This window comes from Pogoniulus pusillus, chromosome 2, assembly GCF_015220805.1.
Source record: "Pogoniulus pusillus isolate bPogPus1 chromosome 2, bPogPus1.pri, whole genome shotgun sequence".
NCBI classification, from domain to species: Eukaryota; Metazoa; Chordata; class Aves; order Piciformes; family Lybiidae; genus Pogoniulus; species Pogoniulus pusillus.
The window spans coordinates 3,688,536-3,716,156 of record NC_087265.1 but is presented as its reverse complement, the minus strand read 5'-3'; the positions used below and the strand labels follow the sequence as shown (position 1 = coordinate 3,716,156).

Below are 27,621 nucleotides of genomic sequence, written 5' to 3'. Positions count from 1 at the left end.
CTCATAGCAGAGCTGCTGCAGTCTTCTAATCATCCTTGTGGCCTCCTCTGGGCTGGCGCTAACAGTTCCATGTCCTTCTTGTGTTGGGGGCTCCAGAACTGCACACAGGACTCCAGGTGGGGTCTGAGGAGAGCAGAGCAAAGAGACAGGATCTCCTCCCTTGCCCTGCTGTCCACACTGCTCTTGCTGCAGCCCATCTAGTAGATGTCTTATAAAAAAGCTGGAAAATAATTCCAGCTGGATATTTAGGGATGAATGTTGTGCCACTGAACTGTGAGTATTAGTTCTTCACCATGTGACAATTCTTATCCTGGATTCCAACTCTTCTTCCGTGCATTTTAATCAAGAATGCATTTACCTCCTGTGGTGGTTTGGGTGTTACCTGCCCCCCCACACACTTAAGAAAATCACCCAGACTAGACTCAGCCAAGGTTGAAATTAAAGGATAAAGCTTTATATTGACAGCTTAGCACAATAAACAAGCAGGTATTTATTATTATAGACAGAAACATGCAAGTTAAAAAGTGATACAGTAACACAACAGCCCTCCCAGAAACCAGAGTCCCCATGAGAGGCTTCGAACCACCCTTCCACCTTCTCCCCACCTCTCTACCTTACTCCAGACTTTGCCTTACGTTCAAGGTAAGTTTGGAGGGTTGGCCAGAGGGGTTAGGAAGCAGACTGGTTAATCAGACAGCAAGTGAGTTAGAGAGAGAAGTGCAGCCCAAAAGCCAGAGAGCAAATTCTGTGTTATCTATGTTTGTGTTCTTGTCTGTATGCATCTCAGCAAGCCTATGAGTGCAGCAGGCATCCCCACTGTTTCCTTTTCACAGCCTATCATCTAATTCCTCTCACCAAAATATCCCAGCTAGGCTCAAACTAGCACACCTCCTCTCAGTCTAAATCCAATATTCATTTAATGATAGATACTGGCTGCAAGATGCAGGGGTGGGTTTTTTGTTGGGTTTTTTTGGGTTGTTTTTGTTTTCAATAGTGCATTGATTTCCTTCCTCTAGCTGTAGCAGACTGTGACCAGCGCATTCCTGGTTGCATATACTTCTCAGATCAAAATATTGAGTGTTAGACTGCCTTAGTTAGCACACTTAGAAATGCTCGATAAAATACTGGTAATCACCATTCTGTCTTCATTTCACCACATCTTTAATTTGCAATGGATTAGTGAAATGACTTCATTACAGATATTTAGAGTAAATTAGTAAATTCCTTTGTGCTGATTGGGTCCACACTGATTTGTGCTGATTGCCTCTGCAGTGCGTGCATGGTCTCTTCTCCGCAATTACTAATGATAGGACAAGAGAAAGTGGCCTCAAGTTGTGTCAGGTGAGGTTTAGGCTGGATATTGGGAGGAGGTTCTTTACTGAGCAGGTGGTCAGGCACTGGAATGAGCTGCCCAGGGAGGTGGTGGAGTCGCCATCCCTGGAGGTGTTTAAAAGGAGAGGGAATGTGGCACTTGAGGCTGTGGTCTAGTGATGAAGGATGCTGGGAAGAAGGTTGGACTGGATGATGCTGGTAGTCCTTTCCAACCATAGGGGTTGTTTAGCCTGGAGAAGAGGAGGCTCATTGCTGTCAAGAACTACCTGAAAGGAAGCTGCAGACAGGTGGGAGTTGATCTCCCAGGAAATGAGCAATAGAACAAGGGGACACAGTCTCAAGCTGTACCAGGGGAGGTCTAGGCTGGATGTTAGGAGGAAGTTGTTGGCAGAGAGAGTGATTGGCATTGGAATGGGCTGCCCAGGGAGGTGGTGGAGTCACCATCCCTGGAGGTGTTGAAGCCAAGCCTGGCTGGGGCACTTAGTGCCATGGTCTGGTTGATTGGCTAAGGCTGGGTGCTAGGTTGGATTGGATGATCTTGGAGGTCTCTTCAAACCTGCCTGATTCTATGATAGTGATTAGATGTTGTGCTGAGAGTTTTTAGATTAGTCAAGGACTCATCTATGTGAATCTAATGGTTGGACTCAGTGATCTTGAAGGTCTTTTCCAATCTAAGAAATTCTGTGAGTCTGTGATTCTGCAATTCTGTGCTTGGAGGTTGACCTGAAAAAGTATAACTGTACCTGCACCTGGGGTTGTCTTCCTATTGTAATTGTGAGGGCTTACTTCATTGGGTTATGTGTGCAATATGTTGCAACTGAGCTCAAAGAGGTCTGTTTTTCACTCTGCACAATTTAGTCATGCATCAATACGTTTTTAATTAAAAGTGTGTGGCAGGTACAATGGTAGAGTGCTCCTAAAGCAGTCTGTTTCTTCCCAGACAGGTAATCAAAATCTGTCTCAGTCAGCCAGTGCATGTATGATTTTTTATTAAGATATATGATTAAGCATCTAAAACTTTATGCTAAGTTGTCAGGTTTGGGTTGTAAACCCTGTACACTGAATATTTCTAGTTTATAATAGCAAAGTGAGGAGTTCCTCTTGACAGCAGAAAAAAGTGTTTCATGAACAACTCGATGAGCTCATTTTGTAGCAGCAATCAACAGCAGAAGAGCAGCATATCATGATTTAAATGCTCAGACCACTTGCTTGGCTCCACATCAGAGATGGAGCTAAGGCAGGTAGCTCCAGTAAGGGTCTCAGGGTACCTATTCCCAAGGTCACTGGTGCCATTTTTCCATCTTAATGCCATCAAAGGAACTTCACTCCATCCTTGGGAACATTCCAGGTCAGGTTGGATGGAGATCTGAGCAACATGTTCTAGTTGCAGGTGTCCCTACTCACTGCAGGGATGTTGGACCTTTAAAGGTCCATTCCAACACAAACTGCTCTGTGATTCTCTGAAGAAGGGGGGCCTGGAGCATAGCCCTGTAGAGAGAGGCTGAGGGAGCTGGGTTGTTCAGCCTGGAGATGAGGAGGTTCAGAGGTGACCTGAAAAGAGGTTGTAGCCAGGTGGGGTTCATCTCTTCTCCCAGGCACCCATGGGCAGAACAAGAGGACACAGCCTCAAAATGCACCAGGGCAGGTTTAGACTCAATGTTAGGAAGAACTTCTTGACAGAAAGACTGATTGGCCTTGGAATGGGCTGCTCAGGGAGGTGGTGGAGTTGCTGTCCCTGGAGGTATTGAAGCAAAGCCTGGATGGGGCACTTAGTGCCATGGTCTGGTTGATTGGCTAGGGCTGGGTGCTAGGTTGACCTGCATGATCTTGGAGGTCTCTTCCAGGATGCCATTAGCTGTCCTGGGCATACTGCTGGCTCATATTTAGCCACTATCTCCCATTACCCCCAAGTCCCTCTCTGCCTGGCTGCTCTCAGCCACTCTGTCCCCAGCCTGTAATATTTTGTTTTCCATTATTAGTACATGTACATTTTGTGCATTTCTTTGTGAGTGGCTGTGCAAGAATTCTTCCTCAAAACTGTTGATGGTAGAGGGAAGAGATGGAAAGGTCTATTCTGATGATGTGATGAATACTAATTTGATGAAGGGCAAACAAGATCTACTCTTGGGAGACAACTTTCCTTGTGGCTTTCTGGAATGGGGATAGATTTTTCTGTAGCAATCTCTAAACATGAAAGGACACACCCCCAAGAGATCCAGGAAACCTCCTAATTAAATGAATTAGAATATAGGGGCCATAAAATTACATTTCTGTTCTGCCATGCTGGACTCCACAACCCTGGGGACATTGTCTAGCCAGAGATCAGAAGTATAAATGAACTCTGACTCTGATAACTTTGAGACCTAACAGAGAAAGAATGGTGGAAAGTTTCCCAGAGAGGCCCCAGAGATAATAGTCAGAATTATGTAATGTAAGTATATAGGACAAAAGCTACACTGATTTTCTCCTTTGGGATGACAGCTCCCATTCTGAATGTGACTTCAAGAAAAACCTTGCTCTTTGGGGACATAAAGATAATGACTGCTGGCTGGATCTGGACCCTTCCATGAACCAGGATTTGCTTCTAGCAGAAGGCAGAAGCACATCAGAGCTACTTGGTAGAGACTGCTAAGCCCCTTAGTTCTCATGAGCTAAGGGATTTAGAATAGTGAATCCTCTGAATTGCCACATTAATGTTTTTTCCCATTCAGACCCCATCCTTCTATTTCTGTTTGTGAGACAGAGAGGCTGTTGCTTTGCCTTCTCTTGGCTGCTCCACAGTGTTAGTGCTTGGATGTTGGGGCAGATGTTGTCATAGGAGAAAGACCGAGGGAGCTGGGGCTCTCTAGCTTGCTCTAGACCCTGGGGACTCTTACTGGGGCTCTTTAGCTTGCTCTAGTCTCTGGGGACTCTTGCTGGGGCTCTTCAGCTTGCCTAGTCTCTGGGTTCCAGTCTCAGAGGAGACTGAGAAGTAATCTCATCAATGTTTATTAATATACAAAGGTGAGTGGCAGGAGGCTGGAGCCAGGCTCTGCTGGGTGATGCTCAATGACAGGACAAAAGGCAGTGAGTGGAAGTTGAGGCAGAGGAAGTTTAATTTAAAAATGATGAGGAATTTTTCCCCTGTGAGGGTGAGAAAACTTTGGAACAGGCTGCCTGGGGGGGTTGTGAAGTCTCCCTCTCTGCAGATATTCAAACCCCACCTGAACACGCTCCTGTGTGATCATAGAGGTGGTCCTGCTCTGGCAGGGTGGTTGGACCAGATGAGCTTTGGAGGTCCCTTCCAGCCTCTGACATTCTGTGATTCAGTGATTTGTTATCAAACCACAGTAGTTCACAAACAGCAAGGTAAATGGTTTCTTTAAATCATCCTAAAAAGGCTTTCCCTGTGAAAACATGAGAGATTTTTCAAACAATTACATTTAAATAGCAATGTAAGTTAAAAATATTGTCTGCAATGTAAAGAGAATTAAGTATTCTGTTTTTAAAGGAAGGCTGAAGAGGGACTGTTTAGCTGGGCACGTAGCGATAGTATGATGGGCAATGGTTTTAAACTAGTTTAGTTTCAAACTGAAGGGAGGCTGTAGCCAGTTGGGGTTGATCTCTTCTCCCAGGCAACCAGCAAGAGGAGAAGGGGACCCAGTCTCAAGTTGTGGCAGGGGAGGTCTAGGCTGAATGTTAGGAGGAAGTTCTCGCAGAGTGATTGGCATTGGAATGGGCTGCCCAGGGAGGTGGTAGAGTTGCCATCCCTGGAGGTGTTGAAGCAAAGCCTGGATGAGGCACTTAGTGCTGTGGTCTGGCTGATTGTCTAGGGCTGGGTGCTAGGTTGGACTGGATGAGCTTGGAGTTCTCTTCCAACCTGGCTGATTCTATGATTCTAGTGCAGTTAGTCTGGTTTTAAAGTGGTGCAGGGCAAAGAAGGAGAAAGTTCTTCACAATGAAGGTGGTGTGTTAATGGAACAGGTTGCTCCGAGATGCCGTGGAAGCTTCATCCCTGGTCAGGCTTGACTGGGTACTGAGCGACCTGATCTAGTTGGAAATGTCTCTGGTCATTTTAGCAGAGCTGGACAAGATGACCTTCAGACATACAACCCTATGCATTCTATGAGTCTTTAGTATCCCCAAAGTGTTAAATCTAAAGCAGGTTTTTGTGACCAAAAAAAACCCAAACCAATAATTTAGACTTCATTTGCCAAATTTCAAGGTCAATTTTACCACTGGATTGTGGTCATAAACTGGAGGTGCTGAGTGTGCAGAAAGTCAAAGACAGCCAGAATGTTGTCTTCATTTTGAATACTGTACACAAAGCCTAAAAAAAAAAAACCACCCAAACAACCAAAACAGAACAAATCACACAAAAAAAAAACTGAATAAAAGAAAAAAGAACAGGAAAAAAAAGGGTAAAAAAAAGAAAAGAAAAAGAAAGAGGGGAAGAAGAAACAGAAAATGAAGAAGAAAAAGAAGAAAAAATAAAAAAAAAAGAGAAACAGAGAGAAAGAATAAGAAAAAGAAGAAACAGAAGAAGAAAAATAAAGAAAAAAAAAGAAATAAAGAAGAAAAAGAAAGATAAGAAAAAAAGGGAAAAAAGTAAAGATAAATAAGAAGTAAGAGAAGAATAAAACTGAAAAAAGTAAAGAGAAAGAGAAAGAAGAATAAGAAGGAGGATAAAGGAAAAGATAAAGAAAAACAAAAAAAAGGAAAAAAAAAAAAACCAAAAGAAAGAAAAAGAAGAAAAATAATGAAAAGAGGAAAAAGAAACAAGAAAAAGGAAAAGAGAAGAAAAAGGGGAAAGGAAAAAGAGAAAGAAAAAGGAAAAGAAGAGAAAAATAAAGGAAAAAAATAAAGAAGAAAGAAGGAAAAGAAAGAAAAGAAAGAAAAAGGAAGAGAAAAATAAAGGAAAAAAATAAAGAAGAAAGAAGGAAAAGAAAGAAAAGAAAGAAAAAGAGAAAGAAAAAGAAAGAAGAAGAATAAAAAGATAGAAAAAGAAGAAAAATAAAGAAAAAAAAGGAAAAGGAGAAACAGAAGAAGAAACATAAAAAGAAGAAAAATAAAGAGAAAAAGAAAAATAGAAAGAATGGAGAAAAGGGAAAAGAAGAACAAAGAGAAAAAGAAGAAGAAACAGAAAAAGAAAGCAAGCAAAAACAGCATTCCCCCAAAGCTATTTCTCGACCATGCTGAACGTTTGCTTTGCTGTAGTGGAGAGTGGTCACTTATCCTTGATTGTCTTCAGAATTATTTGAGGACTTAACTGGAGTTCAAAATGTGACCTGAAACCAATGCCTCCAAGGAAGATGGAATTGCTTGGCTGCCACAGCTGCACCAGTGCAAGTCAAGAAAATCAGTTGCTTTCCTTAATCTTCTTTCCTATGGAAACTTTGCTAATGAGATCAATTCCAGAGACAGTTGCCTTGATCCACAATAGTAAAAGTCCTTTCGTCTGCAGCTAAATAAAGCTGGATAACCTAAAGCTATGTTAAGAATTTATAGCCTAATGTAAGGTGAAGAGACAACCTGGCTTTACTGAGGCAGGACCGATACTTAAGTGTGTCATCTTCTGTTTGACTCTATAAAATGGCCTATAACTGTTCTTTTAGCATAGCATCCTTGCTTTCTGTCTGCTGCAGATTGGAAGCTGGCTTCTTCATCGGTGTGACATGCAACTCAGAAGGAATCTTGGCTGATTTTGTAACTTGGGGATAGGTAGGAGGCAAGCAAGCAAGCAGTGGAAATATTCAGTTAGTTCAATGTTTAGGAGCTTAGCTGCAATATGAGGTCTTTGAGTATATTGAGTGTTAATTGTCCACAGGACCACAGGATGTTAGGGGTTGGAAGTGACCTCGAGATCAAGTCCAACCTGCCTGCCAGAGCAGGACCACCTCAAGGCCACAACTCAAATACTGTGTTGAGTTTTGGGCAGTTCATTACAAGAGGGATGTGGAGACACTGGAGTGTCCCAGGTTGAGAACTATAGAGTTAGAAATCCTCTGGGGACTAGAGGATTGTTAGTCAATGCCATAACTCTGCTGTCTCTTTACAAACTCACTGCAAGGCCAGCTCATTCTCCTTTCCTCCTCCTCTTGCTCTGTGTCAGGCAGGAGCTGTTTCTATTGGGACAAACATCACAGTATCACAGTATCACCAAGGTTGGAAGAGACCTCATAGATCATCAAGTCCAACCCTTTACCACAGTGCCCAAGGCTAGACCATGGCACCAAGTGCCACATCCAACCTTGCCTTGAACTGCCCCAGGGACGACGACTCCACCACCTCCCCGGGCAGCCCATTCCAGTGTCCAATGACTCTCTCAGGGAAGAACTTTCTCCTCACCTCAAGCCTAAATCTCCCCTGGCGCAGCCTGAGGCTGTGTCCTCTTGTTCTGGCGCTGGCCACCTGAGAGAAGAGAGCAACCTCCTCCTGGCCACAACCACCCTTCAGGTAGTTGTAGACAGCAATAAGGTCTGCCCTGAGCCTCCTCTTCTCCAGGCTGACCAATCCCAGCTCCCTCAGCCTCTCCTCGTAGGGCTGTGCTCAAGGCCTCTCACCAGCCTCGTTGCCCTTCTCTGGACACGCTCGAGCATCTCAGTGTCCTTCCTAAACTGGGGGGCCCAGAACTGAACGCAGTACTCGAGGTGTGGTCTGACCAGTGCAGAGTACAGGGGCAGAATGACCTCCCTGCTCCTGCTGACCACACCATTCCTGATGCAGGCCAGGATACCACTGGCTCTCTTGGCCACCTGGGCACACTGCTGGCTCATGTTCAGGCGGGTATCAATCAGTACCCCCAGATCCCTCTCTGTCTGGCTGCTCTCCAGCCACTCTGACCCCAGCCTGTATCTCTGCATGGGGTTGTTGTGGCCAAAGTGCAGCACCCTGCACTTCGAGCTATTGAATGCCATCCCATTGGCCTCTGCCCATCTGTCCAGGCAGTCAAGGTCCCGCTGCAGAGCCCTTCTGCCCTCCAACTCAGTCATATCTGCCCCCAGCTTAGTGTCATCTGCAAACTTGCTGATGACTGACTCGATGCCCTCATCCAGATCATCTATGAAGATGTTAAAGAGGATGGGGCCCAGCACTGATCCCTGAGGGACACCACTAGTGACTGGCCGCCAGCTGGATGTGGCACCATTCACCACCACTCTCTGGGTCCGGCCCTCCAGCCAGTTCCTAACCCAGCACAGAGTGTTGCCATCCAAGCCGCGGGCTGACAGCTTAGCCAGCAGTTTGCTGTGGGGGACAGTGTCAAAGGCCTTGCTGAAGTCCAGATAGACCACATCCACAGGCCTCCCCACATCCACCAAGCAGTCACCTGATCATAGAAGGAGATCAGGTTAGAAAGGCAGGATCTGCCCTTCCTAAACCCATGCTGGCTGGATCTGAGCTCTTTGCCATCCCTCAGGTGCCCAGTTATTGGCCCCAAGAGAACCTGCTCCATCAGTTTCCCTGGCACTGAGGTCAGGCTGACAGGTCTGTAGTTCCCAGGTTCCTCCATCCGACCCTTTTTGTGGATGGGGACCACGTTGGCCATTTTCCAGTCTCCTGGGACCTCTCCGGTGAGCCAGGACTGCTGGAAAATGATGGAGAGTGGCTTGGCCAGCTCAGCTGCCAGCTCTCTCAGCACCCTGGGATGGATCCCATCTGGTCCCATGGACTTGTGGGTGTCCAGATGGCTCAGCAGGTCCTGAACTAATTCTTCATGAATTTCCAGGGGAACACACCGCTCCCCGACCCCATCCCCCAGTACAAGAGGCCACTTGCCTCCTCCTCCTCTCTCCTTACTGTTGAAAACTGAGGTGAAGAAGGCATTCAGGACCTCTACCTTTGCTTCATCATCAGTTATAGTGTTCCCCTCCTGGTCCAGTAAGGAGTGGAGGCTCTTCTTGCCCTTCCTTTTAGCATTGATAAATTTATAAAAGTGTTTTTTGTTAACTTTCATGGAAGTGGCCAGCCTAAGTTCTAGCTGAGCCTTAGCCTCTCTAATTTTTCTCCTACATAGTCTGGCTACCTCCTTAAACACATCAGGAGAAGCCTTCCCCTCCTTCCAGAGGCAATACACCTTCATGTAAGCATTAGGCCTGTTTTGCGGTCTCCAGAGGCTTGTGTTTAGCCCTCTTGGGTAGCAGAGACATTGGGAGGGGAGGATTGGAGCACCGGGGATAATAAATTTAGTTTTGGGCTGGAGGAAAATTCAAAGGGGTCACCATGGATGCTCTATCTGCTTTTGTCATTTCTTTGCATAGAATCAGTCAGGGTTGGAAGGGAGCACAAGCATCATCTAATTCAAACTCCCCTGCTATGGGCAGGGACACCTCACACTAGATCAGGCTGTCTAGAGCCTCATCCAGACTGGCCTTAAATATCTCCAGGGATAGGCCATCAACCACCTCCCTAGGCAACCTGCTTTTCTGGATTAGCTAGCTCAGAAGTGGGCAAACAACTTGACTGCCTCTTAGTGAACCCCTCAGGGTTTTCAGTACCATCCTGTGATCCTAAACTGGAAAAATAATGCAAATTCTGAGTCATCTTCTTCTTCCCTACTTCTATCTGATAACACTTCAAAAAATGTTGGCATTTATTTACTCTGCATTTCTGCAATTCCAAGTTTAACAAAAGAGGGGGAGGAAAAGTGATTTTTATGTTTGTTTGTTTGGGTTTTTTTTGTAGCTCATTAGTGAATTTTACCTTATTAGGAAACCTTTTCAAATGCCTGAATTGTTATTCTGAAGAATGAAGTGTTCCATTCATAGACAGAACACATGCAGGTTAGGGCACGAGTGGAATAAACAGCACATAGGTTTCTGTCTTGCTTGGGAGGTGCACATCTGGAGAAGACACTTCAGACACTGTGGACATTCTGTCTTTGATCTCTCTTCTAAGGAGGCTTGGCAGGGTAAGGCTGAGAGTAACCTGATCTAGCATGAGGTGTCCCTGCCCTTGGCAGGGAAGTTGGAGCTAGATGATCCTTGAGGTCCTTCCCAGCCCTGATTTTATGATAAGATTGAGAGTTTTTATGATCATAAGAAATATTTAGGTTGGACTAGATGATCTCTAGAGATCCCTTCTGACCTCCAGTGCCTTGTGATTCTGCGATGCTCTTTGATTTAATGAATTAAGAAACAAAGTCAGAACCTTTTTCTTTTAGATGTTTTGTGTTGCTTTATTTTCCCAGCAGAAATTGTTTGGTTCAGTTCAGTCACAGAACTGGGAAACTGCAATTACTGCAAGCCAACAGTGCCAACAGTTTTGAGGTGTTTCAGGATGGTGAAAACAAAAAATCCAAACAGGAAACATTTATTTGTTTTGGAGCTGGTCAGACAACAGAAGTAAAGTAGTCACAGTTTTCATTCCCAGTGTTTGCTAAATGGCAATGCATTAGGTGAACAAGCTAAGGCAAGCAAAACCTTGTGCAAGAATTTGAGCTCCCTTGTGCTGATGGTTTTAAACTAAAAGTGGGTTAGAGCAGGCTAGATAGAAGGAAGACATTTCTTATCAGGAGGGTGATGGAAAACACTGGCCCAGGTTGTTTCATCTCTGGAGCCATTCCAGGTCAGGTAGTATGGAGAAGAGGAGGCTCAGGGGGACCTCATGGCTGGCTACAACTACCTGAAGGGAGGCTGTAGCCAGGTGGGGTTGGGCTCTGCTGCCAGGCAACCAGCAACAGAAGAGGGGGACACAGTCTCAAGCTGTGCCAGGGGAGATCTACGTTGGATGTTAGGAGGACGTTGTTGTCAGAGAGAGTGATTGGCATTGGAATGGGCTGCCCAGGGAGGTGGTGGAGTTGCTGTCCCTGGAGGTGTTGAAGCAAAGCCTGAATGAGGCACTTAGTGCCATGGTCTGGTTGACTGGCTAGGGATGGGGGATAGGTTGGACTGGATGATCTTGGAGGTCTCTTCCAACCTGCTTGATTCTATGACTCTATGCTCTAAGTGCATGTTGCTTCTTGCTGCAGAGGGAAGCTGGACTGGATGACCTTTAAAGGTATCTTCCAACCCAAACCATTCTATGCTTCTTGACCACCTTGAATTGTCAGAGCTGTCTTAGAACCTGTGCAGCAGTAAAGATGCAAATTCACTGAACATCAGTTTAAAATGCTTCTAATCTTAAGTACAGCAGGGATCAACTATGCTCATGTTCATGGCCAGCCTGATCTAGGGTAGGGTGCCCCTGCCCATGGCAGGGGAGTTGGAACTAGATGATCCTTGTGGTCCTTTCCAACCCTGACTGATTCTGTGATTCTGTGGCTTAGATTAAGCCCTAGTTGATTTAGTCAGGGCTGGTGAATCTCTGTACCACGCTGAATCCATCACCACTGTGTTAGCATAGGTTTCTCAAGGAAGATGCCTGCCAGCCAAAACTTCTTCTCTGTTCTTTCACATCATTTGGTTTTGGCTATGACTTTACAGCAGCTCAGTGTTTTCATCTTTTGTTGGATTTTTTTTCCAATTAAAGTAGAAAATAACATATATATCTATTAAAAAAAAAAAGAAAGAGAGAGCAAAGAATACATTTGTTTTGTTTGAGAAGAGTTAGAGAGAAGAAAATTACTCAGGTAAGGGAAGGACTTGAATTCAGTGGTTAAAATCCATGGTGCTTACATCAGGATCTAGAATTTTGGCAATGCTTTAATCTCTGGCAGCATCTACTGTTAAAATCAACATTTGTTCATGCAGATATTTAGTAACAAAGACTCTGTTGGTCTGACTTGTCCTGAAATTTGCTGCAATAAACAGAGATATTTGTGGAGAAAAGGCAGCAGCTGAGAAGATACTGATACACTTTTGAGCGTGTGGGGTCCGAGATCCTGGGATGGAAACCAGATTTTGCTCTTGTTGAGTTCAAGTGGAGCAACATCAAGGCTCAGTTCTGGTGATTCTATGATTCTCTGGTGCCCTGCAGAAAGGCAGATATCTGGTGGCAGTTCAGTTATTTGGTCACTGCTGAAGGACAGCTATTTGGGGATAATAAAACTTTATTACTCTGAGCTGCAGAAGGCAGCATCGGTCCCCAAATTTGTATGTCCTGGGTGGTCTTATTTCTGAATTTAAACATGCCTGGTAAGAAGCATAGAATCATAGGGAGGCAGTGGAGTCCCCATCCCTGGCAGGGATTAAAAACAGACTGGATGTAGCACTTGGTGCCATGGAATCATAGAATCGACCAGATTGGAAGAGAGCTCCAAGATCATCCAGGCCAACCTAGCACCCAGCCCTATCCAGTCAACTAGACCATGGCACTAAGTGCCTCATCCAGGCTTTTCTTGAACACCTCCAGGGTTAGTTGATTAGATAATGTTGGGGGATAGGTTGGACTTGATGATCCTGAAGGCCTTTTCCTGGTTGATTCTGTGCATTGCCTTTTAAAAACTCTTCTAAAAGACTTGTGAGTGGCCTTTTTATTAGACTAATTAGCTTTTTGATGTTGCTGCTGCTGACCATCACATTTCTCAAATTCTATTGTTCATTCTGCTCAGCCTACATGTACAGGAAGCAGAAGAGCATTTTTCTTTCATGGGTGGTTGGTTGTTGTCTGTTGGTTTCACCTATGTGTTTGCTAACTAAATGCTCTGACGCTGTACCTATTAAAAATACAGAATAATAGAATCGGTCAGAGTTGGAAGGCACCACAAGGATCAGCCAGTTTCAACTCCCCTGCCATGGCCAGGGACACTTCACACTAGATCAGGCTGTCTAGAGCCTCATCCAGTCTGGCCTTAATCACCTCCAGGGATGAGGCTTCCACCACCTTCCTGGGCAACCCCTTCCAGACTCTCTCACGACCCTCATGCTGAACAACTGCTTCCTAACCTCCAGTCTGAATCTACCCATTTTTGGCTTTGTTTAATTCCCTCCAGTCCTATCACTACCTGACAGCCTAAAAAGTCCCTCCCCAGCTTTCTTGTAGCCCCCTTAAGATACTGAAAGGCCACAATAAGGTCACCTCAGAACCTTCTCTCCAGACTGAACAGCTCCAACTCCCTCAGTCTCTCCTCATAGCAGAGCAGTTCCCAGCCCTATGAGCATCCTCATGGCCCTTCTCTGGACACCTTCCAGCACCTCCATATCTCTCTTGTAACAGTGGCTCCAGAACTGGGTGCAGTACTCCAGGTGGGGTCTCACCAGTGCCGAGCAGACGGGGAGGATCACTTCCCTGGCCCTGCTGCCCACACTTCTCTTGCTGCAACCCAGACTCTGGTTGCTCTCTGGGCTGCCAGAGCACACTGGCAGCTCATGTTGAGCTTCTCATCCACCAGCACCCCCAAGGCCTTCTCCTCAGGGCTGCTTTCAAGCCACTCACTCCTCAGTCTATATTTTAAACAACTTCATCATCTCAGGTGAACTCTAGGCAGGCTTAGAATGCAAAGTTGTGGACCCCATTTCAAGGTCTCACCACCCTCATGCTGAGGAACTTCTTCCTAACATCCAGTCTGAATCTACCCATTTCTAGCTTGGTTCCATTCCCCCCACTCTTATCACTACCTGACAGCCTAAAAAGTCCCTCCTCAGCTTTCAAAACACTTGGAAGTTGAAGAGGGGATGATTGATATTATATGAGTTGGTAAATTGGTTTGTTGCTCATTGGACAGACCTTTAAGTGCAGAGATTCCATTTTGCTGTAAATTTAGACCTATTTTGTCCCTGCCAGCTACGAGCTCACGTATTATTACATGACAGAGCCTTGAGTAAAATGATCCATTTTCCTGCAGCTCAGGCTCTCTGGCCTCAGCAAGTTTATTCAGGCAGTGGAAATCCCTTATTAAATACATTTTTCAAAACTTCCTGCAATAGTGTTTATTTATAGATTACAGGGGGGATAATCAGTGCTTTCCACTCATATTCGCTTAGTTCTTCCTAATGATACCCAGTCACACTCAGTCATGGTCACGCAGACCCTGCTGCGCTCACAGCAAAGCCCATTCCCACTGCATTGGAATTCACACTTCACAGTCAATCATTGAACTCCTTCCCATCAGTCACACTGAATCAATACTCTCTCTTTTCTCCCTAATGCTCACTCTTTTTTTGCCTTTCACATGGACTCCTAAACATCTGCAAACATACTCATTTGCTTGGTGTCTGTCCTCATAGCAAGAACCTGGCTGTCAGCAGTTGTAAGCCCTCCCTTAGGCAGAAATGGAAATGGTTATTGCAGGGCTGGACGGATAGTGCAGAGCCACAGGTACTGCTTAGAGCCTTGCTGCAGGCAACAAGCCGGAGGGGATGCTGTTCTCCTTAGCTTCTTCTCCTGATTTTAGACTGGGGAGCTCAAACCTGAGGGTGTTACCTCATTTACACCCAGTGTGCCACACCGAGCTGCTAGCCTTAGATTGCTCTGATCACCCTGGCCATGCACAACAGTTAGAGTTGATGTTGGGTTTAGGGGTTGGGAGTGTTTGGGGCTTTATTTGCTTTTTGTGTTGTTTTGGTTTTTGCTTTTTTCTTTTTATGGCCTTTTTCTTTTTTCTTTTTTTCTTTTTCTTGTTTTTTCTTTTTGCCTTTTTCCTTGCTTTTTTTTTTCTTTTTCAGCCTTTTTCTTTTTTTGCTTTTTGCTTTTTTTAATTGCTTTTTGTGTTTTTTCTTTGTCCTTTTTTGCCTTTTTCCTTTCTTTTTTTTTCCTTTTTTCCTTTTTTTTCTTTTTGTCCTTTTTTTTGCCTCTTTTTATACCTTTTTGCTTTTTTTTCCTATTGCTTTTTTTCTCTTTTGCCTTTTTTTTTGCACTTTTCCTCTTTATTGTTTTGCTTTCTTTTTTCTTTTTTTTCTTTTTTGGCTTTTTTTTTTCCTTTTTGGCTTTTTTTTTTTTTCCATTGGCTTTTTTTTCCTTTTACCTTTTTTTTTCTTTTTTCCCTTTTTTTCTTTTTTTTCTTTTTTTCCTCCTTTTTGCTTTTTTTTTCTTTTTTCCCTTTTTTTTCCTTTTAGCCTTTTTTTTTGCTTTCTGCCTTTTTTTGCTTTCTGCCTTTTTTTTTTGCTTTTTTTGCCTTTTATTTTTTTGCTTTTTGCTCTTTTTTTTGCCTTTTACCTGTTTTGCCTCCTTCCTGTTGTTTTGCCTCCTTCCTGTTGTTTTGCCTCCTTCCTGTTGTTTTGCCTCCTTCCTGTTGTTTTTATGCTTTCCGTTTTTCTTGTGTGGCCTTTTCTTTTTCTCTTTGTTTTTCAATCTGATTTGATTCTAAACAAAGGTGAAATAATTGTGAAGACAGGCTGTAAGGCTGACTATATTGTTGTGGTCAGCAATCCTGAAAATGAGTCATCTGGTGTGTAGAACAGGGTTTATTTAACAAATAGGATTTTGTAACAGGAACACATGCAGATTTGTCTTCATGGTGTATCTGTTTGAATCTGGCTTAGGAGAGACTAAATCTACCCCACTGTTCCCATACGTGTGGCCCAGTGTCTCTGAACTCAGGCAGCTGTTTCAGGCAAGGCTGAATGGTGGGCAAAAGGGACTGTAGACACATTTGTGCCTTCTTTGGCTTTCAGATGACATCAAGTATCTGCTTTTTTTTTCTGTGAAGGCTTTGATGTTGAAGTGCTAAAGATACCTTAAAGCTGTAAATTTCCCACGGAGCATTACAGCACAGAAGTCACTAGGAAGATTTCCTGGTTTTAAGAGCTGGAGTGTGCAAGAATATTAATGCAGATGTTGTACCCAAATGTGGAATTTACTGATGAGAAGTGTAGTCATATTTGTGTTCCTTGTTTGTTTGGTTTACCTTTATTTATGCCTATATTAAATATTGACAGCTGAAAAAAAGAAGAATTGGGATTTCACCAAAGGACACCATTAGGGATGAGAAGCATAGTCATATTTGTGTTCCTTGTTTGTTTGCTTCTTGTTGTTGTGGGGTTTTTTACCTCTATTTATGTCCACATTAAATATTGACAGCTGAAAATAATAAGAGGAGTTAGGATTTCACCAAAGGACACAATTTTACTCTCCCTGTTACATGTGAATCTACATAAATAGTGAGTAATGGAGGGGGGGAAAAAGGACAAGGGAAAAGCAGCTCTGGTGGGCAAACACTAGATGAACTAAGTCACCCTTGACTTGAAGGGCACTTAAGAGTCCCCACACTGGAGGAGAGATCAGGCCGCCTTACAGCATATTGTGACTTCCAGTGAAAGGGAAAAAAAGGAACTATTGCATTGAATTAATAGCATTGTGTTTGGGGACAAAAGAGCATGCCCCATGAGATGCAAAAAGGATCATAGCTATCATCTTGAGATTGGTCTAGGAGGAGAGAAAGTATATATGATAGACTATTATCCTAATTTCTGTCCTGAAAATCATATGGATATAGACAGTGGAGCATCAGCTGTAACCTCGGAGCCTCAAACCTGAAGCAAAAGGCTGTAGCTGAATTGGGTTTTTATCTTCCTTTTCTCCCCCTTTATTTTGGGCCTTTTCTTATTATTATCTTTAAAAAGAAAAGAGAGAAAAGCAAAACAGTTGGATTCTCTGAGAAGTCACTGTAAACAGAAGCAGAAGGGAGCAGAGAAATGAGTCTGGATGGCTGAGGACTGAAGCGGAGGGGCGCAGTCCTTTGGAGATGTATGGTTTGCAAGGAGTGAGCAGCACCACTGGGGAGCATCAGACCCCCTGAAACATCAGAACAAAGGGGACACAGACAGAAACGTTCACAGGGTGTTTAGTTAACACTTCCAGGGCAAGGTGCAGTTGTAAAGTTAGCAGTGAAGGGCCATGTTTTGTTGTCTGGTCTGATTAGGGCAGCACCAGGGAGTTTTTGTAGAATCACAGGCTAGTTTGGATTGGAAGGGACCTCTAAAGGTCATTTAATTCAAGCCTTCTGCAGGGAGCAGGGACATCTTCAACTAGAGCATGTTGCAGAGTCCAGTCCAACCTGGCCTGGAAAGTTTCCAGGGATGGAGCATCTACCACCTACCTCTCTGGGCAACCTGGGCCAGTGTTTTGCCACCCTGAATGTAACACATTTCTTCCTTCTCTCTGGTTGAAATCTTCCCTCCTTCAGTTTAAACACTCTCTGAATTGACAGCACTTGGTGACAGCTCATGTCCATCTTTGCACCCACCAGCACCCCTAAATCCTTCTCTGCAGTCTCATAACTCCTTTTCACGGACCCTTTTTGCTCTGTTAGTTAAGCAATGCCCATCCATAAGGCAGCAATGACCTCTAAAGGAAGAGCAAGAGCTGACCCACAAGGGAGAACCAGTGAACAACCTCCACAAAGCATTTTCTGTATTGATAAAAACTTTCACCTCCTGAAACGAGGACAGACTGAAAGAGTTGGGGCTCTTCAGTCTGGTGAAGAGGAGGCTCTGAGGTGACCTTAGTGTGGCCTTCAAGTATGTGAAGGGAGAAGGACTTTTCAGGATATGAGGGAGTAACTGGACTAGGGGGAACAGAGCAAAGCTAGAGATGGGTAGGTTCAGGCAGGACATGAGGAGGAAGTCCTACACCATGAGAGTGGTGAGAGCTTGGAATGGGTTGCCCAGGGAGGTGGTTGAGGCCAGGCTGGATGTGGCTCTGGCCAGGCTGCTCTAGGGTAGGGTGTCCCAGTCCATGGCAGGGGGGTTGGAATTGGCTGCTCCTTGTGGTCCCTTCCAACCCTGACTGATTCTCTGAAATACTCTTTTCACCCTCAGGTTTTGTTCTGGGTAGTTGTTTTTTGGTTGTTTTTTTTTTGGTGGTGTTTTTTTGTTGTTGTTTTTTTTTGTGTGTGGTTGTTTGTTGTTGTTGTTGTTGGTTTTTGTTTTGTTTTGTTATTTTTTAGCAACCCAATTCTTAAACAAAGATTTCATGGGTCAATTAGTGAAGTGCACTTGGACTTTTCCTTTTCCACAGCCTGTGTGCTGAGCAGATGTTCCCAGAGAAACAAAGTTCCCCCAAGTATTTCTGAGGTCGGGAGTTTGCATATACAACCTCTCTCTTTTCTTTCCAAAGGGTACCAAATGAACAATGCTTTTCTGGCCAGTATAAATATTTTTCCTGCAATTAACTGCTTAATGGTGCAACACAGATACTTGAAGAGGGTGTACTTATGCCTTAGAGTTTGAGTCATGCCTCTACGGTAGCATCCACCCCCTAGATGCCTTAGCAATCGACTGGATTTTTGTTGAGCAAACATCTAAATATGGGAATCATTCCCCAACCTGTTTATTTTGGATAGTGGTTTGCTCTGGAATAACACAGCCCTAATGACCATCCATTGGCTTTGTTCTACTGCATTGCATTTCATTTCATTTCGAGTCCTTCTTTGATTGTTTCAAAACATTATTTCGGTCGTCCACAGCCTCCAAGTCTCCTTCCAGGAGAAACGCTGTAGAATCGAGTGCATCTCTCCTGCCTTTTAAAATTACCCTTCAGGGCAGTGCACACAGAGTGACCCTGGCTTTTGACAAACCTTTGCTGAACAAAATGTAACAAGCCCTGTGTATTTTGAGCAGCATTCTCTATTCTGACAGAGACAGCTCGGTAGCATTTGATGTCTGCTTGCTGGTCATAGATAATGGTGCATCTTGGGACCATTGTCATCCCTGTCAATAAGATGGCCTGGGGGGACGGGAAACAAAGCTACCTTTTGATTCACCGTTTTTCCTTCCTTCCCAAGACATTTGTAAGCCTGTGGTCAGCCAGGTCACTTTATTTCATCCTGATGTGCCTTGATAATAGCATCATGTCTAACAAAAAAATTTGACAGCCCATCGATGTGTGTTTCTTTGGTGCCTGTGTTGTTTGCTATTGCCTCCTCGATGTCAAACAAGCTTTCAAAGCTACTGATTATGTTTGTTTGGAGTCAATTTGACAAGATTCCTTCTTCTTTGAAGCAATTAAGTTCCCCAGGATGGATCTTGGGATTTGAGCTAATTTTTTTTAGCTACCAGAGCATGTCATAAGCTTTAGACTTTTTCTTGTTGTTTGAAGGTTTATTTTATTTTTGGGGGGGGGGGGGGAAATTGAGCATTTAGAAATACCTGAACCCAAAGGAAACTTTGAAGCTTTAGAAGGAAAGTTAAAAAAAAAGGGAAAGGAAAAATCTTCAGCTTAAAGCTAGAAGTTGGGGGGGGGGGGGGGGAGGCTTGCTTGTGTATAAATCTTATTTCATGGGAAAATGTCAAGTTTGGAAAGTTCAGGTAGTGGATTCTCTGCAGAATTTAACTGCTCTGAGGTTGTCCACTTGCAGAACACATTTTAGCAGCTAATCTTTCAAACCTGTGCTTATGAAGAGGTGGCAAATGAAGTATTATGAGGACAGGCTATGAGAGTTGGGGCTCTTCAGTCTGGAGAAGAGAAGGATTCGAGGAGACCTTATAGTGACCTTCCAATATCTGAAGGGGTCCTACAGGAAGGCTGAGGAGGGACTATTGACAAGGTCTTGTAATGACAGGAGGAGGGTTAATGGGTTTAAACTGGAAGAGGAGACATTTAGACTGGATGGTAGGAGGATGTTCTTTACAGTGAGGGTGGTGAGACACTGGCACAGGTTACCCAGGGAGGTTGTGGAGGACAGAAGCACAGAATGTGATCAAAGATCACATTCTGTGCTTCTGTCCTCCACAACCTCCCTGGAGGTGTTCAAGGCCAGGTTGGATGAGGCCTTGAGCAACCTGCTCTAGTGGGAGGTGTCCCTGCCTCCAGCAGGGTGTTGGAGCTGGATGATCCTTGAGGTCCCTTCCAACCTAGACCATTCTATGGTTCTATTTTGTTCAACAGGCCACAGATAACTCACAGCCTGGCTCACTCGTTGTTTAAATTAGTTTCAGGCTATTTAGCATCTTACAAATGGGAATCAGCAATATTTTCAGTTCTATCAGCTAGCTGAATTGTTAAAAGGTTTTACTGTAGTTCAGTAAAGCATTTCAAGAGCTACACAACCATTATTTCTATGCTTTTTCTTTTGGCAGTCAGAGATAGAAGTGTGCATTCTGCCCCTGTAGCAGCGGGCATGAAGCACACAGACATTTAATTGGCTGAGGGGGTTCCCCCCCCATTCTTTCTTTGGCACACAAAGATGAATTTCTCACAGTTCATGTAATACTAGAAAGGAAAATGGTAATTTCCTTTTACAGGGGGGAAAAAGGACCCCAAACTACCACACTAACCTTGGACTTCTGTTCTGTGTTAGCTTTTAAAAATTATTTGCTACTTTTAAATAACTTTTATTCAAATCCTTTCTCTTTCATCACAACCAAGTGAAAAGAACTTCCCTTTCAAAACAACCACTAGAAAAAAACACAAACACCTATTGTTGTTTTAATATTTGATGACATCTGAGGCCAGGTCGTAGAATCAAGCAGGTTGGGAGAGAGCTCCAAGCTCATCCAGTCCAACCTAGCACCCAGCCCTGGCCAATCAACCAGACCATGGCACTAAGTGCCCTTTCCAGGCTTTGCTTGAACACCTCCAGGGACAGCGACTCCAACATCTCCCTGGGCAGCCCATTCCAATGGTAAATCACTCTCTCTGTGGTCTCTCTAAGGGCCTGTGTATGTCCACGTCCCAGCTTATGAATGGAGGTGGCCAGAAGGCTCTTAGGCTCTAATAGAAGCCATACAGGGATGTTTATCTTCACATTGCCTTTTGTAGCAGGGGAGAAGCTTCAGGAACTTTGTGAGTGGTAGAAATCATTAAGAGTAAACAACCTTTTGTGATCAACTCTCCATTTGTGATTGGAAATCAGTACAGGCTGGAGACAGAGTGGCTGGAGAGCAGCCAGGAAGAGAGTGACCTGGGGGTGCTGGTGGATAGTAGGCTGAAGATGAGCCAGCAGTGTGCCCAGGTGGGCAGGAGAGCCAATGGCATCCTGGGCTGGCTCAGGAACAGTGTGGCCAGCAGGACAAGGGAGGATATTCTGCCCCTGTGCTCAGCACTGCTCAGGCCACACCTTGAGTGCTGTGTCCAGTTCTGGGCTCCTCCTTTCAAGAGAGATGTTGAGGTGCTGGAAGGTGTCCACAGGAGGGCGACAAAGCTGGTGAGAGGCCTGGAGCAGAGCCCTGTGAGGAGAGGCTGAGGGAGCTGGGGGTGTGCAGCCTGCAGGAGAGGAGGCTCAGGGCAGAGCTCATTGCTGTTTACAGCTACCTAAAGGGAGAATGCAGCCAGGTGGGGTTGGTCTCTTTTGACAGGCAACCAGCAACAGAAGAAGGGGACCTGGTCTGAAGTTGTGGCAGGGGAAGTCTAGGCTGGATGTTAGGAGGAAGTTGTTGTCAGAGAGAGTGACTGGCATTGGAATGGGCTGCCCAGGGAGGTGGTGGAGGCACCGTCCCTGGAGGTGTTGAAGCCAAGCCTGGCTGGGGCACTTAGTGCCATGGTCTGGTTGGTTGTCTAGGGCTGGGTGCTAGGTTGGACTGGCTGATCCGGGAGGTCTCTTCTGAGCTGATTGATTCTATGAGTCTATGAATCTAAAAGGGAAGTGAATTTTAGCTGAAATTGCAAAGATGGACTGACCAGCTGTGATTCAGGGAATACCTACATTTGTAGCACCTTCTCATATCCCCTCCTACCAGCACTAATTTGGTGTTTCAGTTTAAAAAGCAACTCACATGTCTACTCACCTTCCAGCAGGACTTTGTCACTGTCCTCTATGTCCCGAGCAGGCAAATTTCCCTGCCACAGCTTTCCTTTAGAGCAAAGCAGGATATAATTATTAATCTCCTTTTTAAAGTAAAGCAGTGTAGTGGGTACATGTAATTGTGAACCAGGCTGATCCCTCTCCTCCTCTCCCTCTCCTCCTCTCCCTCTCCTCCTCTCCCTCTCCTCCTCTCCCTCTCCTCCTCTCCCTCTCCTCCTCTCCCTCTCCTCCTCTCCCTCTCCTCCTCTCCCTCTCCTCCTCTCCCTCTCCTCCTCTCCCTCTCCTCCTCTCCCTCTCCTCCTCTCCCTCTCCTCCTCTCCCTCTCCTCCTCTCCCTCTCCTCCTCTCCCTCTCCTCCTCTCCCTCTCCTCCTCTCCCTCTCCTCCTCTCCCTCTCCTCCTCTCCCTCTCCTCCTCTCCCTCTCCTCCTCTCCCTCTCCTCCTCTCCCTCTCCTCCTCTCCCTCTCCTCCTCTCCCTCTCCTCCTCTCCCTCTCCTCCTCTCCCTCTCCTCCTCTCCCTCTCCTCCTCTCCCTCTCCTCCTCTCCCTCTCCTCCTCTCCCTCTCCTCCTCTCCCTCTCCTCCTCTCCCTCTCCTCCTCTCCCTCTCCTTTGTTCTGAGAATTTGTCTGTTTTCTTTCTTACTAGAATTTGCATTTAGTTTTAATGTTGTGACTGAGATGACAGCCTCTCATTTTCATGCATTATTGCTTTCACCTTGAGTTATTATTTGGCTTGTATTACCTTCAAAACATGTGTTTATAGAGTTATAATGGCTATAGATGAAATTGCAGCTAATAGTTACCTACTGCAAATTTATGCATTTTGCTTCCTCATAACATATCAAATTTGCAAATTTACCAAGGAATTCAGATCCTTTTGCTTCTAGCCAGGAACTTCCCTCTCCCTCTCATACCGAGGGCTGGGAGAATGGGCTGCAGCAAGAGCAGTGTGGGCAGCAGGGCAAGGGAGGGGATTCTGCCCCTTTACTGTGCTTTCCTCAGACCCCACCTGGAGTCCTGTGTGCAGTTCTGGAACCCCAACACAAGAAGGACATGGAACTGTTGGAGCCAGTCCAGGGGAGGCCACAAAGGTGCTCAGAGGGCTGCAGCAACTCTGCTATGAGGACAGGCTGTGAGGGTTGGGACTCTGCAGCCTGGAGAAGAGAAGGCTTTGAGTGAATCTTATAGTGGCCTTCCAGTATCTGAAGGGGGCTACAGGAGGGCTGAGGAGGGACTATTGACAAGGTCTTGTAATAACAGGGTGAGGAGTAATGGGTTTAAAGTGGCAGAGGGGAGATTGAAACTGGATGTTAGGAAAGGGTTCTTTGCAGTGAAGGTGGTGAGACACTGGCACAGGTTGCCCAGGGAGGCTGTGGAGCACAGAATCACTCAATGTGATCTTCAATCGCATTGGGTGATTCTGTGCTCCACAACCTCCCTAGAGGTGTTCAAGGCCAGGTTGGATGTGGCCTTGAGCAACCTGTTCTAGTGGGAGATGTCCCTGCCTGTGGCAGGGGGTTGGAATTGGCTGATCCTTGAGATGTCCTCTAACCCAAATCATTCTGTGATTTCTGTCCACCCAAAGCTGTGTCTGAAGGTCTTCGATAGAGTAGCAAGAGCAGGGAAGTAGTAATAAGCTTGGTCTGTTTTTACTTGGATATTTTCACATGAATTGGTGTTTTTCTAGGATTAATACTGATGCTTTTCTGTTCAGTGCCTTCCTGCCAGGCTATCTATCCTTCTTCAGGCCGGTATTGCCTAGTTATTCTTTCATCTTAAATGATTGGGTTATTACTTTTGTGTCTTTAAACTATTTCATTTTACTGATTTCTCCATCTTAAAAAAGATGATGAATTGTAGCAGCTATTAAGGGCCCAATCCCCAATTCTTAATGTAGTCATTTCCATTAAAGTTCCCTCCCCAACCCCCTTGACATAGATTTATATGGAATCTGATAAATTTCTGCTTGGCAAATTCCAGGAGAAACTACAGAAACCTGAATTAAATTAGGCTGTTAAATAATCAACAGGAGGCAGATCTTGTCAAGCAAGTGCTAGATGAGCATGTTCTGTTCATTGCAAGGCAGGAGCTAATGACTAATTATTAGGCGCCAAAATGGGAAGAGAACAGTGGGATTTCCAGGCACATTGAGGGATTTGAGACTGAACTCCTTTTTTGCTTTAAATCTCACTAGTCCACGTGTTTGGGATGGGTTTTGGGTTGGGTTTTTTTTCCCCACACTTCTATTTTCCTCTGCTGTAGGAAAAATGTAGCAAAATTCATCTGGCCATTAATGACCTAAAGAGTGTAGGCCACAGAATGAACTTGCTCTTGGATGGAGAGCCAAGCTCCAGTGTGTGAACGCAGGCTGTGCGCCTCCTGTGGTGATCTCAGATCGCTTTGGTTCCCCTGAGCATGACCTGGAGATCATCAGCGTCAAAATGAGTTCTACTCATGACTACCAGGCTCTTACTGCAGCATTCCCCTGCCTGAAGGAGGCCTCAAGAAATCCAGGAAGGTTTCCTGTTATCAAGGCCTTGTAGCAATAGGTTGCTCAAAGCTTCATCCAACCTGGCCTTGAACACCTCCAGGGAGGGAGCATCCACAACCTCCCTGGGCAACCTCTGCCAGTGTCTGACCACCCTCACTGCAAAGAACTTCTTCCTAACATCCAGTTTCAATCTCCCCTCTGCCAGTTTCAGCCCATTGCCCCTTGTCCTGTCATTACAAGACCTTGTAGATATGTAGTTAAGTTTAAAATGGATCATACTTGATTAGTTTGAAAGAAATGCTTCAAGTTAGAGCATTTTTTGTTCCTTAACAAAAAAAAAAGAATACAATTATTTGTTTGACCTAAACTGCCAGGCCCAGAGAGTGGTGGTGAATGGTGCCACATCCAGTTGGCAGCTGGCACTGGTGGTGTTCTCCAAGGATCAGTGCTGGGCCCAGTCCAGTTCAATATCTTTATTGGTGATCTGGAGCAGGGGATTGAGTCCAGCATCAGTAAGTTTGCAGATGACACCAAGCTAGGGGCAGGTGTGGATCTGTTGGAGGGTAGGAGAGGGCCTTGCCAGGCTGGATGGGTGGGCAGAGGCCAATGGGATGAGATTGAACAAGGCCAAGTGCAGGGCCCTGCACTGTGGCCACAACAACCCCAAGCAACACTACAGGCTGGAAACAGAGTAGCTGAGAGCATCCAGGCAGAGAGGGAGCTGGAGGTGCTGGTAGAGAGTAGCTGAAGATGAGGCAGCAGTGTGCCCAGGTGGGCAGCAGAGCCAATGGCATCCTGGGCTGGCTCAGGAGCAGTGTGGCCAGCAGGACAAGGGAGGCTCTTCTGCCCCTGTGCTCAGCACTGGTCAGGACACACCTTGAGTGCTGTGTCCAGTTCTGGGACACAGAAGGTACAGCATGTAGGTGGATGTTGAGGTACTGGATTGTAAGTTGGTTGATAGGTTGATTGATAGGTTGGACTGGATGATCTTGGAGGTCTCTTCCAACCTGGTTGATTCTATGATTTACCAGGGAGGTTATGGAAGCCTTCTTCCTGGAGGCACTCAAGGCCAGGCTGAACAAGGCTTTGAGCAACCTGGTGCAGTGGAAGACATCCTGGCCCATGGCAGGGGGGTTGGAACTAGATGACCTTTAAGGCACCCTCTTTACCTTTGTAGCTACTGAACTGAAGAACAAATTCTTTCCTGATCTCTCTGTATAAATGCTTCTTCCATTTCATGTGTTCTTTAACCTTGCCTTAGAAGAACAAAAGCAACAAAGGTAGACTTATCAGCTTGTCAGTTTAACAAAGGACTTAATTTCACCTAAGTTTCTTAGAAGGAGCTAAATTTCCAGAAGAAAGAAAAAGTCCTCTCTAGACCAATAATTGTCTGTGGCAGAAAAAAACGCTTGGCAGTGAAAGTAGGGATTTATCTTTAGTTGGAATGAATTTCCTCTGTCAATTGGCATCTGAAAACAAAACTCAGCCGGGAGAGTTAAGTGACTAAATAGTTCTCAAATGACTGAAACAAATGGAAGCTTTAATGAAAATCTTTTGAATGCCACTCAAAATTCAGTCCTTGGCTTGCTGGCTTAGATTTTGTGATACTGTACATATGCATCTCTAGGTTGTTGCCTTTTTTTTTGTCTTCCAATCCCAGCTGGATTTGAGGTTTTGTTTCCTAAAACCGTATCCCATCTCTATTTTACTTACGTTGATCAGATCCAAATGTTGGCCACGTTTTGGGTGTGTTGAGGAGGATCTTCATCAACTATAAGGAACCAAGGGGAGCTTCCAAATGACAATTTTAACCTGGCCTCTGTTGTTATGAAAGATCTTTGAGTCCTCACACATGGTGCTAAGTCACCAGAGAGAGTAATTTTGAATGTAAGTGGCAACCCTCCCAGGTTTTTATAGGGTATTAATTTTGGGGGTGGTGGTGGAAAAAAAAAGTGTGTACTCTGTGGTTTACTTTGGACTGACAGTGTTTACTCTGCCTGTTTGTAGAAATAAACAGGAAAACCCTTAAACCCTAACAGTTGTATTTGATTCTTGATGCTTCTTGGCAACTAATCACAACAACTCCTTGGTGAGGTCCTGTGTGTGACACGTAAATATTTGACAGAAAGGTAAAATATAGATATCTGAGCCCCTCATGGATTTAATGATCCCAAACAATTTCTTGGACGATAGGCAAACAGCAAAATGTCACTGCTTTGAAAGTGGAGAGGGAGAAAAAAGTTGCCATGAACAAGCTGTTGCTTTCTTAGGCTTGCAGTTATTTTTCCTATAGTAGCTGCTTGCATGCTGTTAATTACTGAAGGGTAGAAGTGCTATAGCTAATAGTGGACAGCTGACCTTTCCTTGCTGGATTTCTTCAGGGTGAAGATTAGCCTCTAAGATTCTCTGTGCTTTCCTCATCTCTCTCTTTGTCCAAGGCTCTGTTATCAGCTCAGGTCTCTCTTTTTGTTCCCCACCAATATCTGTCCCACTTCTCCCTGTGACACTGAACACCTTGAACTTCAGCTCAGGTTTGGATCTGCTCAGCATTCTGTGATGTTGAGAACGTTGCCTAAAATCTCTTTTGGTTCTGAACTGAAGAATTTTGCATCATCCCTAAATATTGTTTTGTTTTATTTTGCCTTACTTTGTTTTACTTAATTTTCCTTTGTTTTACTTAATTTTCCTTTGTTTTACTTAATTTTCCTTTGTTTTACTTAATTTTCCTTTGTTTTACTTAATTTTCCTTTGTTTTACTTAATTTTCCTTTGTTTTACTTAATTTTCCTTTGTTTTACTTAATTTTCCTTTGTTTTACTTAATTTTCCTTTGTTTTACTTCATTTTCCTCTGTTTTACTTCATTTTCCTCTGTTTTACTTCATTTTCCTCTGTTTTACTTCATTTTCCTCTGTTTTACTTCATTTTCCTCTGTTTTACTTCATTTTCCTCTGTTTTACTTCATTTTCCTCTGTTTTACTTCATTTTCCTCTGTTTTACTTCATTTTCCTCTGTTTTACTTCATTTTCCTCTGTTTTACTTCATTTTCCTCTGTTTTACTTCATTTTCCTCTGTTTTACTTCATTTTCCTCTGTTTTACTTCATTTTCCTCTGTTTTACTTCATTTTCCTCTGTTTTACTTCATTTTCCTCTGTTTTACTTCATTTTCCTTTGTTTTACTTCATTTTCCTCTGTTTTACTTCATTTTCCTTTGTTTTACTTCATTTTCCTTTGTTTTACTTCATTTTCCTTTGTTTTACTTCATTTT

The 27,621-nt window shown here is 44.5% G+C and overlaps 1 long non-coding RNA gene across 1 annotated transcript in view; it reads left to right on the top strand.

Annotated features, from left to right (window-relative positions):
* Positions 1 to 26,381, top strand: part of LOC135187517 (uncharacterized) — a 113,633-nt gene extending 87,252 nt beyond the window's left edge. The window contains exon 4 of the long non-coding RNA XR_010307356.1: positions 26,079 to 26,381. This is a non-coding gene — a long non-coding RNA (uncharacterized LOC135187517). The remainder of the gene's footprint in view (positions 1 to 26,078) is intronic.
* Positions 26,382 to 27,621: the final 1,240 nt, after the last annotated feature.